The sequence below is a fragment of the Megalobrama amblycephala genome, linkage group LG21, assembly GCF_018812025.1.
Source record: "Megalobrama amblycephala isolate DHTTF-2021 linkage group LG21, ASM1881202v1, whole genome shotgun sequence".
NCBI classification, from domain to species: Eukaryota; Metazoa; Chordata; class Actinopteri; order Cypriniformes; family Xenocyprididae; genus Megalobrama; species Megalobrama amblycephala.
In genome coordinates this window covers 2,580,873-2,592,718 of record NC_063064.1, presented here as the reverse complement: position 1 = coordinate 2,592,718, position 11,846 = coordinate 2,580,873, and the positions used below count along the sequence as shown (strand labels likewise).

Here is an 11,846-nt window from a genome sequence, read left to right as displayed (position 1 = left end):
AATTGATGCTCTTGCGAGCACGTACACACACAGACCTCAGATCTCTGCTCCCTCTCTCTTTCCCGGAAGAACAGGCTCTGTGTTATTGGAAATGGAGAGAGCAAAGGAAAAGCAGGAAAGGGAGGGGTAAAAACAGATCAGGAGTTCCTTTTAAATCATGTGATTGGTGAGTCAGTGCATGAGCTCAGTGTAACACAAGATCCCCTGTGATTGGTGGACAGTGATGTGCTGATCCGATCTGCATAAGGGAGGACAGGGATGGAGTGAGCCTATAGGAATTATAAATAACTGCAGAAATGTACTTGGAAAAAATGTGCAGGATTTCTTAAGATTTTGATGCCATTTTACGGGAAGAAAATATGAGTGCATCTTTTATTAATAGTAAATATCTGCATAAATGTACAGGCTAAAATGGGCAATAAGTGAAGGAGTGATTTTTAAAAAAAAATATTTTTATATTTTCTGGTGTTTCTCGGTGAAAAATTCACTGCCACAAGCGTGGTGATTATCAAGATGTTTCTATATGGTGTTCCTGGGTGGTTTCTAGGGTATTTCTACATGGTTGCTAGGTTGTGAATGTTTTTATTTTTAGTGTTTGTGAACAAAATGTGGTCTTTAAAAAAAAAAAAAACAGGTTTTATTTTACATAAAATTCCTGAGCAAACCAAATCACTCCGCTCTTAAAACCTGCACACGCATATTTGAACTTAGAGTGTACTTAAACTAAAATCCACGCCAACGTTCATATTTATAAAAACAGTCTTTGACGTGCCGCCACGTCAAGGTCTGAGCAGACATACGCACTTTTCCTTATGGCAGAGAGTCGGAGTACTGCAGGTGTTTGGAAATCTTAGCAATTCATGCCGCTCGCCATTCTCAAATTAAGGATTTGGACGTTGACTGATGCTATTTTATATGTTAATGAAAAATCAAATGTAGGATGGTTTCTATGCAACATTTTATAAATGATGCCCCTAGTCACCATGAAATAATAAATTCAGTCTTGAAAAATACTGAGAAAGTTGGCGGAATAAAAGGAATGCACGGCAAATTTCAAACTTTTGCTTCAAAAGTTTCAGAATACGTATTCCCTACCACCACAACACAATTATTTTGCACAAAATCGCATACAAGGTACTTTGGGACAAAAGGTACAGCCTTAGCTATTCCTCAGCGATTGCAATAAGCTGGTTTTCTCTGACCAGTTTGATAATGTCATTACTGCAAGCTCGGCAACATATCATTACGACCACATTTTTGGACATAGTAATGACAATGTGCAATAGAAATTGTGAGTTTTACATAAAGAGTAGGAGAATTTATTCTTTGTGTCAAACTTAAAATTTGTACTTAAAAATGCTAATAGTTGCATGTGTTTTGCATGCATTTTTGTATGTTTACGATCAGCGTTGGCATTTTGAGACAGGAATTTGATTCCCAGTTTCTTCTTGACATCAATGCTGGGCTCTGTGCACGTCATGTTCAATGCAATGTTTACACAACAGACCCTCTGCACGTTACCTCTTCAACAGACGTCACAAATAAAACACAAACATAGCCAGCGGTCTGCGCAAGCACTCTACAGTGGGAGAAGAGTTGAAAACAAAGGTGGTACAGCACCATCATTAATATTCCATCTCACTTACACAGTGATAGTGAGGTCACTGTATAACAGCTCTCTGAAGTGCTGTGTCATTAGAGGCACAGCCTGGATGATATTTCATCTGTGTACAACTACAGCAACTCTACTTCAAAATAAACAATAGAGATTCAGCTGGATGCACATGGCAAACTCTTAGTTTGTGAAGTTCCAACCAAAGGAAATACTAAAAAGGGTTTGGCACTTTTATTTGAAGGTGCGATGCCCGTGAGAGTGCAGTCATCGGAAATTAAGTCATCATGGTGATGGGGGCTGAAGGTCAGACTTGAGGGAACATCTATGTCCTGAAACAGATGCATCATTTGATGAAATAAAACAGATTCCCATTCCCATTTTAAGTAAATAAGCATTCTGTTTTTCTCAAGACTTTAAAGGTGATCACACACAGGGCAACTTTTTTCGAGCAGCGTTGCTTGGGCACTTTTCTATTGAGAATGAGCAACAGATTTCTATCTGGATACTTTAGATTAGTCGTTGGCAATTTTTTGAGATCCTCCAATCAGAATGCTAGCAGCCAATCACGTGACCGGCTTGGAGATTTCAGAAAAAATTCAAACAAAATGGCAGCCTCTCAGTGGCAGTGGAGCGAAGAAAAGGAGCGTGAACTTATATCTTTTAACGGATAAGGATAAACTTTATTTAATGCTGGTAAGTTGTCATGTGTCAACTTTTTTATTGATTTAATGCTTAAAATACCAACAGGTGTCCAATTTAATGTGTGTAGGCTGTAATTTAGCCATCGAATGCTTTCAGTTAAATACTAAAAAGACGCTATCTTTTAACATCTGTAGTGGCGTAGGCTGTAGGGCGTATGGCACAGGAAAGTATCTTTTAACGCGGGTTCGAATCCGCCTTTTGCCAAACTTTCTCGTCTCCCTTTTCCTATCACAAATCAGATCGGAAAGGCATTTATATCTAATAAAAACAAAGACAATGTTTGCAAAGTTAAAACAAAGTGCCTAACAAGTGTTTATAATAAAATATTTATTGGGTTGGCAATAGATTTGCTCCTCTCTGATTGGTTGCTCCCAACTGTCCGTTGCCCTAATTAGTTGCCATTTGTCTCACCAGGTTGCCTGTAGACAGCAACATTGGCCAGCAACATTGCTCAAAAAGTTGCCCCATGTATCATCACCTTAAGAGTCAACTAAGGACATTGCTGCCACATCAAAGCTGTCCAAGAAATGAAAGCAGATATTTCTGCCTGAAATCAAACTGTGTTGTTCTGCAAGGCTCCTGTGGAGATTATTAGTAACTGGAAAGCAGCGTTGAAGATTTCTTCATGAAGGAGATTTAGCTACATTTCTAGAAGGGGTGGGTTAAGCCAGGACACAGGACACATTCAGGTAGACAGAGCCACTACATAAACTCTCAGGGCAAACCAGGTTACAGTTAAAAGAATGCCAGGTCTCGTCAGGTTAAACTCAAAGTGTTAGCAGGGGCGCTGAAATAAAATGCACTTCTGACTTACACTCAAACCTCTGGAGCCGTTTTTGGGTCACACTATGACCCAAGGTAGGTTCATCTGCATCCTAAAACAACCCTGAGCATCTTCCAGTGGACGAAACATAGGCTGAAGAGCAGGAATCGGGCTTAGGTGACAATGAAGCTAGTCTAAGCTGTCAAATAAGAGCAGTAGGTTACTCATTCTGGATGGGTTTATCACATAAAGACTTTCAAATCACATAAACACTTCTGCTGAAGATCCTCAGATGCTAACCGTTCACTAACCATTTTCCCTTTGCCATTAGCCTAATTTACATAAGGATTTGAAAATGAAGGGAATTGGTGCACACAAATGTATTTGTCAGCAGGGGGAAGTTAACTGCCCAATATATCAACTCCCTGCTGAGTTAACGGCCCTACCGAATCTTCACAGCCTCAGGGAACAATGAATCATTTGGAATTTTCTTGTTGACTCTTAGTGGGCAGGCTCTCATGGCCTTAGCAGTAAGGTGGAAGTTTAGCAGAGAATCCACATCCCAACAAATATGTTCTGGCCCAAGGTTTTTCTTAATCTTTTTCTTTTCCTCAGTAAACTCCAAGCCACATTTTGCGAAATATACAGGAAGTGTTTGTGAGAAATGTCAGAGGCCATTACAATGCATCAAGTGACAAGATTTCAGAAACTAGTTGATAGATCTGACACCTTCTACTGCTGAAGTATCCAACCCTACTACTGTACCAACCCTAATCAAACACACCTTATCAAACTGTTCAGGATTACTTGAAAATAACAGTCAGGTATGTTGAAGAAGGCTTAGAAAGGAACTCTGCAGCAAGGTAGCCCCCCTAGGAGCAGGCTTGGCTACCCCTGGTTTACTGTTATTGAGGTGTTTTTAATTTGCTTGGCCCAACTAAAGTCCAAAAGGTGGTGCACAGATCTTATTTAAGGACAGTCATATCAGGCCTGTGCTTGTTTCCCTACAACACTCTCTCACAGCTTGAGTCATGTGACCTCTTGTATAATTTCAGCTCTCACGGTCTTCACACAGAGTGGCTGACAGCAGCCTCATGCACCAACAGACCCAGGAAAGACCCTAAAATAACCCTGAGCATGTATATTTGTGTTTGGCTCTGGGCTTTAGATTTAATTCAGTGTTCTCCCACAGACTACGGCAGATGTTTTTGCTTCAGCAGTGTTTTCTGAGGGGCACAAAGTGGGTGAGGAGTGTGAGCGTAAGATTTCCCACCACCTGCAAATGCAACATAGCCTTACTCAAAACAGGAAACACAGATGAAAGAGAATGATTCAGAAAAAAAGCAGCTTGGACAGCACCGACCTTAAACCAGAAATGCGTTTTTTTTTTTTTTGTGGCTATTTTGGACAGAGTGTAGAGCTTTGGTTCCTCAAAGGGAAACTTCCACAAAGAGGTAAACTTGCTGTTGATATTAAAAGAGCAATAATATGTAGTGCCTTTTCTCACTGATGGGCTTCATCCATTTTATAAGTGATACTTACCTTAAACCATGTACCTTAGACAATGTGTTCAATTCAGGTTTGAAACATCTAATAGTTTTAAATAGTTTTTCTTGCTAAGGCAAACATCACTATTACTATTTGAACAAGCTTTTATGACTAATTATTCAACTTCCTTGTTTATGCTTGAGATGTATTATTATTTTTGTAAGGTGTATTCGCAATTACCACTGCTCTGCAAAATTTCAAAAGAAATTTGTGCAACCAGGCATTTTGATTGAGGGTGAAAAAGGTGATTGGGTTTAAGACGGTCACACGAATTTGCCACATTGACCAACAAAAACCTGTTTGGCTTGAAAGTGTCCTCTGTCTTAACAGTGCTTTGTGCATCGTTATTGACTGTGACAACACTTGTACCACTTATCCGACTATAAAACCCCCATAGACTTGACATTGAAGCCATGTAAAGGGATCAGAATATCTTAGAGACTTAAGGGGCTTTTATTTGACTTAGATCAGTAGCTCAACAACCACAACACCCTAGCAGTGTGGTTGCAACTTTTGCACTGGTAAGCACCACTCACGTTTTCCATAAACAACATTCCATGAAAGACTTAATCCACACAACTGGGACATTTACAGAAACTCTCCACCTAGATTGTGGCATTGTGTGCTGGAAAGAGATCCAAATTCCAAGCATATCTGAGCATTACTATCATTATAACTAATGTCAATAGTTTTGTTTAAAGTATAAGGTCACAGAGCAGTCCTGCTCAGTTAAACAGACATGGCACTTTCTGTCTGTTACAAAAGGAATGAGATTCATTCTTTTTCTTCTCTCGATCATCCACACGCACAAGTCCCCAGCTCTTCATTGTAAGACTGGTGTTCAGGAACAGGAACCAGTTCCTCAGGGACTGCAGCAGGAGAAACGGGTCATGCAGGCCTGGCAGAGAAAGAAAACAGCTCAGGTTTATGAAGAACTCTTGCCTGCAGGCAGAAACTACATGTTCCCGCCTATAAAGAGAATGCTGGGATTCATGGAAAAGCTTTGTTCCCAATGAAGAAAAAAAGAAAAAAACTTACTGTGTGAAAATGTACTTCCACAAAAGTGTGAGAACAGAGGCTGGAAGAACATGCTGGTACATGCAATTCCCAGCATGATTTTTAACAGACTGAGATATCATGATGTGTTATGCAGCATTCACCAAATATGTGGATGAATTCAATAAGTAAAAACATAGATTAGGATATAAACAATGTCAGAGCAAACATACACTGTAGCGTTTTAAAAACTGACCTACATTAATTTGCAATACTAAGACAACAAAATTCCCCTACGTGCACTTCTAAATTCCAAAAGATTCTCTATGCAAATTCCAAATCCTACATTTTTATGCAAATACCTAACCTTTGGAATACACTTTGGTGACATCTTGAGGAAGAAAATTTTCCCTCGAGCTGGGAATTTGCATATGCGCACACTACAAAGGCACCCAAACACTCTCTGTCCTTTGAAAAATGCTCTGGAAAGGAAAGTAAATAGGTTCAGTGTAAGTGTTTTAGTTAAATCACACTTTGACTGTTCTAGGCAAATCTTTGCAAAGCATCAAAACTGACCTCAGTTCTGGTGCGTGAGGACATCTAATCCTTCAAACAGGCTCATGCAGACAGATCTACCGTACAGCAGTTATCTGAGCTGCACTCTGGGAACAAACTGAGTCTGTAATATTGCAAAGTGTTGACCCGGGCATAGTGCCTAGGGTTCCTGGCAGACTCCAGATTCTCAGCACAGGTGGAATGGGAGGAGGTGAGAGGTCAACAGGGCATACTTATATATATATATATATGCAAATTAATAATTTTAAAAGGTTGAACTTCAACTTCCAAAGACTTTCATACCTCTAAGCACAAGCATCACAGTTCATGAAAAACCTTGCAGATCTTCATAGCATTTTACTATTTGCATCTACAATTTGATTCAATGCTATGCCTTTGATGATGTTGTACTCAGGATACTCAGTTTATCTGCATGGGATCAGTCTCTCTTGTTTTGATTTTCATGAAGGCATGGATGATATAACATGAGCTGTTGGGTAATCGCTGGCTGCATTTTGATTTTGGTCAGTAAATGGGGTAGAAGATAACACTGTTAGAACTTTGAATATTGTGTTAGACTGCTTGACCTGTGAACTGCAACACCAGGGGTAACACAGTAGCTTCACACTAGAGTTCAATGCACTGTTGATGTTACGGTAAAGGGCCTTAATCCATGCGCATGCTCTTTTCTACATCTCTGAGGTTGCAGGCTGCAACTGTAAGTCAGTGGGAAATCCAGAGTTAACACAGACCAAAACAACCTCATTCAGCAGTGATACCTCTTCCTCTTGTATCTCATTTTCATATTCGTCCAGGCAATCCCTGGTATCTCATTTGAATAAGAAAGCAAACATTAGCTATGCAAATAAGATTTCTGAAATTTGTGCATGCGTGTTTGCATGCATGTGGGCTTTCAAAGGTCTCTCATACGGGAAACGCGAGAGCCATCCTAGGCCCACTCAGTAAGTGGGTGATGTTAATGGACAGTGTAGGTGAAGAGTGTTTACAAGCAGGTTACACACAGAAACAGAAATGGAGCTCTGTAAGATGACTATGACATGGCAGTCCAGAGTCCCTCTGACAGTTGCAACCATAAATATACATTTGTGGTTTTCTAGAATAACTCTCACCCCAAGGAGAAAGCTGCTGGAAAACACCAGAGACAGATTACAGAAATCAGATTATCAACAAATCTATATTACATTAATTACTTACTTCATTTTCTCTTATTTGCTCATTTCTACTGAAGGTAATTACATGTGTGACTACTGTAACACTACTGAAAATTGACAAAGATATTACTCAACAGGCAAATTAGCATTGCATTTTCATTGCTAAGCATTTTTACACCCCTAGGTACTTTTTGTTATTTCTCACAACTTGGTCACACTTTATATTAGACGTCCTTGTATGTACTACACTAAACTATGTACTTACATCAAAAAATAAGTACCTATTGTGTTCATAATGTACACTTAGGGACAGGTTTGGTGGTATGGGTAGCTTTAAGAGTGGGATAAAGTGCAAGGGAAGGAACAATAGTGTAATTATTGATGTAATTACAGAAATTAATTACAGTTGTAATAGTTGTAATTACATTTTTTATACTTAAAATATATACGTACAATGTAAAACATTTACACAATAAGTGCATTGTATTCAAATGAATAACTTATATGTTAGTACATAGTAGTTAAAGACACCTAAAGTTTTACTCCATATGCAACTCTAAATCTGAAATCTGAAATCTAAATATTATTTTACAATATTACTGACATCTATAAATATAATTATTATTTATGAAGTAAATATCTGCTCTTATTAACATATATTATTTTATAATTCAAATGATAATTATGTTCAACTCTTAAAAATATTCTAGAGAAACAAATGTAAGTGGAGTGAAAAATTAAATCATATGGTGAATTATTACAACTGAAAAATATATTTCCATAAATGATACATGGAATTTTTCACTGCCAGATCGATGCATGCAAAGCATCAATGCATTTTAACACCCCTTTATTTAATTTGCATTACTCAGAGAATAAAGTTTCCCCATGTGCAACAAGATTCTCTATGCAAATAAAGATCTCATACGTTTATGGAAATACTAATATTAGTCCTTTGGGATGAACTTTAGTGACTTCTGGTGAGAAAGAAAACTTCCCCTTCATACTGCAGTATATTATTCAATATGCAAGACGTTTTGTTGCTTTGTTTTGTATTACAGCACATAAAAGTTCAATATTTGCATTCTCATAATAATAGTACTTTTCAAAATGTTAAGTAATATGCAAGAGCAGGATGGCCTGTACAAAAGAACAAGCAGTTGCTTGTAGAGGCAGTACATAAAGAGGACAGCCAAACTCTCAGAGAACAAAACAGTGCAGATAGGAGATGGGCGGGGGCGAGAAAGAAAGAGCTGCATAATTTCAGCAGTGACGCAGCATTCATGCTACTCTCAACAGTGACCATATTAGGGCATGGGTGGGGCTTCAGAAGAAACCAGGAAGTAGGGGGTCCTCTAGTGGAAATACCACATGACTTCCAGTAGAATCTCGAAATATCTCTCTTCTACTCCCCCCTCCCTTTTGCTGTTTTTCTCTCTCTGACAAAATGCACTCTCTTCTGTGTCATTAGGACACTTATTGATCAGTACAAATGTGAAGCAAGCAAGAGTAACATGAGGTACTCTTCCAGTCTCTATACTAACAAATGCTGTAATCCGATTACTGGCATTTACAGCAAAAACATTGTGCAAGCAAGTGCAATCACACACAGGTTCAAAATACACTTTCTGGTAAATGAGAATGATGCAGAAAAAATGGAAAAAACAGCTGCTCCTGAGGTTCAACTTCTAGTGTAAAGCTGTTAATATCTTCTTAAACAGGTCTGTTTGAAGATCACTGTGGTTATTAAATAGCATTAAGGAAGGGTCAACCACAGCTTGCCAAATTCACTATTATTGCAGTATTGTGGTAATATGTGAAATTTTGTCTTTAAAAATGTATGCAGTCTGTCATCAAATACTATAATTAAAACCGCATTAAAAGTAAATGAATAATTTTAAAATTGTAATTTAGTGCCATTCAGGCACTACAGAGAGCTTACATTACAATATTGAAAGTGAGTTGCACGTTTTTAACTGAATGCAAACATATATATTCAGAATAGTTCTGGCACAAAATTAAACACACACCATAAATTTGGGTAACCTGTAATGATTAAACCCAAACCATACACTGTAAAAAATAAAAACGGAAAATGTACTGGTAATTTTCTGCCAGGACTTTATCCGGAATTTTACTGAATTTTACATTAATTATTAAAACACAACCTAATGCAAACCTTAATTCAAAATACAGGTAAATCACCTGTAAAATACATATACGGAAAATTCCTTCATATTTATACAGTACATTGTGCCTTATTTTTACTGACTTTTTTTAACTCTTCACAAATGCTTGTAGCTTCAAGCTCAATTCCATGCATTGTTTCATTATGAAATGTTTTAGACCCTTTTAACCGGGGAAGGAACCTCAGTGAAATACTTCTGTGCACCAGTAAAATATTACTGATAAATCATTTTCTGTCAGTTGAGACTATCATATACTGTGAAACATTTTCCCTGATAATACTTCATTTGTTTTCTATCAGTCACTTCAGTCACACACACAGCTACACAGCTTGATACTAAAGTCATTCATATATTAGAAAACAGTAGTGACAATTTTTTGATGGAGGTGTGTTCCTCAATACTGATGACAGGGTTGAAATGCCTACTTTAATGTGCACAAGTAGGCTACACCTTATATTTTTGGTGTTGTAGTAAGAGTATTAGCATTAAGTTTGAACAGAATCTTGCTTAGCATGTTAGAGTCAACATGTTTAACGCAAGCTACCTGAACGCTGTTTTAATGGCCCAGACCATCATGACTAACTGATAGCATCACTCTTAAGTGATGTACAGTGTCTTCAGACACTGTCACCATGGCAGGTTAGCTATGTAAGAACAGCACAACCGTAAACATAAAGATCGTTTAAACCACATCTAGTTCCTTCGCACCCACAACAGAGACATACACAAACCTCTGGAACTCCGTTTACCTCAAACAAATACCAATCCAGAGGTCAGAATAGCGCGACAGGGCGGGATTCACCCACTCTCAGCGTCATGGTAACCGCACGAGAACGTTCCGCTACAGAGCGCGCTCTCTACTTGCTTTTTCGCGGTCTCAGTTTCCCGCCCACTCACGAGGCAATCCCCCTCAGCAATGATCAAACGTCACTGTCACAGCTACTCCCACACTTCAACTCAACTCGACGCAGCGAGATTCTCCGCTACGCACACAGTGGGCTGAACAGTGAACTTGACACTCAGACACACTGCTCACCTCAATATTTACGACAATGATAATACAGCTGACTATAGCTGCGTCCGATTCACAGGATCCATACGAAATATTCACTGTGTTGGTTTAAAACTATGCAAACACACAGAATTCCCATAGAATTACGTTAGAAAATATTTTTGTCAGATAATAGGTGAACTACAACAATTGCTAGTAATGTAAGTTTTTTTAGCCATAAAAGAGAGAATTTAACCTAAATCTGTAGCTGCGCGTTAACATACTGGGTGTGTCTCAATCAGCTCCCCAGTTCAGTAGTCAGGGCATATTGATCAGGGAGTCGGCCGTTTTAAAAGGTTAGTTCACCCAAAAATGAAAATTATGTCATTTATTACTCACCCTCATGCCGTTCCAGACCCGTAAGACCTTTGTTAATTTTCGGAACATGACATTTCCTCTCTCAAGATCCATAAAGGTACTAAAAACATATTTAAATCAGTTCATGTGAGTACAGTGGTTCAATATTAATATCATAAAGCGAAGAGAATATTTTTGGCGCAACAAAATAACAAATTATTTAGTGATAGCCAATTTCAAAACACTGCTTCAGGAAGCTTCAGAGCATAATGAATCAGTGTGTCGAATCCGCAGTTCGGAGCACCAAAATCACGTGATTTCAGCAGTTTGGCGGTTTGACACGCGATCTGAATCATGATTCGATACGCTGATTCATTATGCTCCGAATTTTCCTGAAGCAGTGTTTTGAAATCGGCCATCATTAAATAAGTCGTTATTTAGTTTTTTTGTTTTTTGGCGCACCAAAAATATTCTCATCGCTTTATAATATTATAATATTGAACCACTGTACTCACATGAACTGATTTAAAAATGTTTTTAGTACATTAATGGATCTTGAGAGTGTCATTGCTGGCTATGGAGGCCTCACTGAGTCATCGGATTTCAACAAAAATATCTTAATTTGTGTTCCGAAGATCAACGAAGGTCTTACGGGTGTAAAACGGCACAAGGGTGAGTAATTAATGACAGAATTTTAATTTTTGGGTAAACTAACCCTTTAAGGTCTCAATCACAAAATCACACCAGTGCAATGAAACGTTCGCTCCTTAAAAAGTCCCATAATGCACTGTGAAAACCAGGGTGCATCGATGCTCACTATAGCACTGGAGGCCTACATACTGTATGCACTTGTACTTATGCACTATACACTCATCCGTGTGGTGTGTGAATTTTATAACGTTATTTTGTCATTCAACATTGGAGTCTGACAGCCCCGCTACATAATTAATGCTGCAAC

The 11,846-nt window shown here is 38.4% G+C and overlaps 1 long non-coding RNA gene across 1 annotated transcript; it reads right to left on the bottom strand.

The window, feature by feature from the left end:
- Positions 1–5,060: 5,060 nt before the first annotated feature.
- Positions 5,061–10,940, bottom strand: LOC125256978. The gene is made up of 2 exons (XR_007182221.1): positions 10,290–10,940; positions 5,061–5,526 (listed from the first exon to the last, which is right to left on the bottom strand). It is a non-coding gene; the product is annotated as an uncharacterized LOC125256978 (long non-coding RNA).
- Positions 10,941–11,846: the final 906 nt, after the last annotated feature.